A 3,072-nucleotide genomic window follows, 5' to 3' on the forward strand; every position below is an offset into this window, starting at 1 on the left:
ATAAACCACGAAGTACAAACAAGTTTTAGATTTCTTTTGGATAATCAATCAAAGTATTCAAAAATATGAAAAGTGTTTGGATGAATATGAAGAATATCTGTAAAATTAGACACATTTCATGAATGAATATACGGCTAAAAATAAGGGAATCAAAGTGTTTGATACTTAAAATTGTCCTTACTGGCCTAAAATCAAGATGGCAGCTAGAATAACTAACTCATAAAAATAACCCAATATACGCCAAGGCCAAGGCCGAGGTGACACTCAACAATACAATCCGTTGAAGCAGAGCCGAAATAGCTCAGTTGGGAGAGCGTTAGACTGAAGATCTAAAGGTCCCTGGTTCGATCCCGGGTTTCGGCAATTTCTTTTTGCTTATTATTTACGATTAATATTTTGAAGACTCTTTGAGCAATCGGGAAAACTTAAATGCTACTGAATGTAAATAATAGAAATACTTTTCTAAATTATTTAAGGCCTCGTCCAAAAAATAAATAATTTGAAAAAGTATTGTATTATTTACATTTAGTACATAGTAGGTATTTATTAAAATTTTATTAATACTATTTTTAACATCATTATAACTATCGTGAAAGTATAATATAGAATATACAAATAAATTAAATTATGAGAAATATACAAAAGCTAATAAACACAAGCGAATATTAAACATTTTATAACATTAAAATTTACAAATGACAAACGAAGGCCAAATCACATTTCTTTATAAATACTATACGATCCTTCTAAATGATTACATATAAGCTTTTAAAACGACATCAAATTCAAAAGGTTTTACTTATCTAAACAATACCATTCACACATTCATATATATATATATATATATATATATATATATATATATATATATATAAACACACACACACACACACACACACACACACACACACACACACACACACACACACACACACACACACACACGCACGCGCGCGCACACACACACACACACACACGAGAATATTAATATAATATTGACCTTAGAACATTATAAAATGTATAGTAGTACCATATATAATCCCAACAAATTATTAAACGGTAAACAAGTTATGACAACATAATTATTTCTTTATTATTTGATATAAATTTATACAATTTAAATTAACTATACAGGAATTAAATTTTTTTAAATAGCCAAAATGGTAGATTGTAAACGCATATTAATTTATGTCATTTACTTACTTATATTTATCATTACCTCTAAAAGTACCTGATAATGATCTTTTTTAGATTTAAATTTACATCGTACTTTTAGAAGCCGAGAAAAAATTTGAACCCGTTTCTTATTTCTAACCTTTTCAGGCTGAAGCCATTTGACTCCACCAAAATGTACTTAAAATGATTAGATTGGTAATATTTGTAAAAGTTATAATAAGCCCTGATTAAGACTTGTAATTAACGTAGTATAGAATATGTCATATCTGTCTGATATGGTTTTATACTACATTTTTGTTGGATACTACAAGTGCACTCAAAGTACTGAAAGTTTGAAACTTCGAATGAACTAAAAAGGATTTTGAGGAGGATATTTGAAACGACATGCAATCACCCATCTTTTTTGCAATCAAAAATACTAGATTTATACTTTTCGTATAACATAATTTTGGCCAATTCACAATCAGAAAGGCATTATTAGAATGAAGTTAAAGATAAAAGTCAAACTGATATATCTATTTACGGTTCAGTAGATGTGTGTATGTAGGCCTATGTCAGTCTCCAGTAAACAGACCGTGTGCTGGGAGACCCTCCGAGTTCCCAGACGCGTCCCGTTCCCGGGTTTGTCGTTTGTCACACAGTCCAGCTGGGATACGGTATACTCATTACATCAACCATGGTTCTCAATCTTACCTATAGTATCCCGCTTGATTGATGCGTGTTACAGTTGGACATTGGTAAGACCAGGCGTCGGAGCTGTTCTTTTATATTTTGTGAAAAACATGAAACATTCTATGGCAACAAAAATTCACAGGGTGTTTTTTTAAAAGAAAACTTCAATCTGTGACGTCGTCAGATTACAGACGTTGCCCTAAACGAAAGATGAAATGGATCTGAATTCTACATTCACACACACTTTTTGTTATTTAAAAAAATAACTTTTATACCTCTATAATAATGTTTTTTTTTCATCCATACACATACTTGTTTAAAAATTATTTAAATTGGTCAAAATATTAATATTTCCATAGCTATATAGCTTAGACTCTATTGGCAGAATATTTTAAAATTAATATTTTTTATTGCTGACTGGAGCTGCCAAATGCCAAAACGAGTTTTTATCACTCTGACTGACCGCAGGAATTGTCGAATTTCCACGGTTCCGGAACGTGGCCGGTCTGAACCTGATTGTGGTATTTATGGCAGGTGCAATTGGTGCAGGTGCTGTCTGCGGTCAGGCATCACTCTACTGTCGAAGCAGACTAAGAATTGTCCAAGATGTAGCATCCCCTGGATACAGCTTCTGTAGGCTCTGACCTTAGGTAATTATTGTAGGTGCAGTTGTTGCAAGGTGGTGTCTGCGGCCAGGTATCATCGTGCTGTAGTATCTGACTAAGATCCGTCTAGAAGATGCATCCCTTGGATACAGCTTCTGTAGGCTCTGACCTTAGGTAATTATTGTAGGTACAGTTGTTGCAAGGTGGTGTCTGCGGCCAGATATCATCGTGCTGTAGTATCTGACTAAGATCCGTCTAGAAGATGCATCCCTTGGATACAGCTTCTGTAGGCTCTGACCTTAGGTAATTATTGTAGGTGCAGTTGTTGCAAGGTGGTGTCTGCGGCCAGGTATCATCGTGCTGTAGTATCTGACTAAGATCCGTCTAGAAGATGCATCCCTTGGATACAGCTTCTGTAGGCTCTGACCTTAGGTAATTATTGTAGGTGCAGTTGTTGCAAGGTGGTGTCTGCGGCCAGGTATCATCGTGCTGTAGTATCTGACTAAGATCCGTCTAGAAGATGCATCCCTTGGATACAGCTTCTGTAGGCTCTGACCTTAGGTAATTATTGTAGGTGCAGTTGTTGCAAGGTGGTGTCTGCGGCCAGGTATCATCGTGC

General features: G+C 34.8%; 1 non-coding gene across 1 annotated transcript; it reads left to right on the top strand.

Moving 5' to 3' along the window:
- The first annotated feature begins 290 nt into the window (after positions 1-290).
- Positions 291-363, top strand: Trnaf-gaa. The gene has a single exon. It is a non-coding gene; the product is annotated as a tRNA-Phe (tRNA).
- The last annotated feature ends 2,709 nt before the right edge of the window (positions 364-3,072 follow it).

The sequence above is a fragment of the Homalodisca vitripennis genome, chromosome 4 (assembly GCF_021130785.1).
Source record: "Homalodisca vitripennis isolate AUS2020 chromosome 4, UT_GWSS_2.1, whole genome shotgun sequence".
Taxonomy (NCBI): Eukaryota; Metazoa; Arthropoda; class Insecta; order Hemiptera; family Cicadellidae; genus Homalodisca; species Homalodisca vitripennis.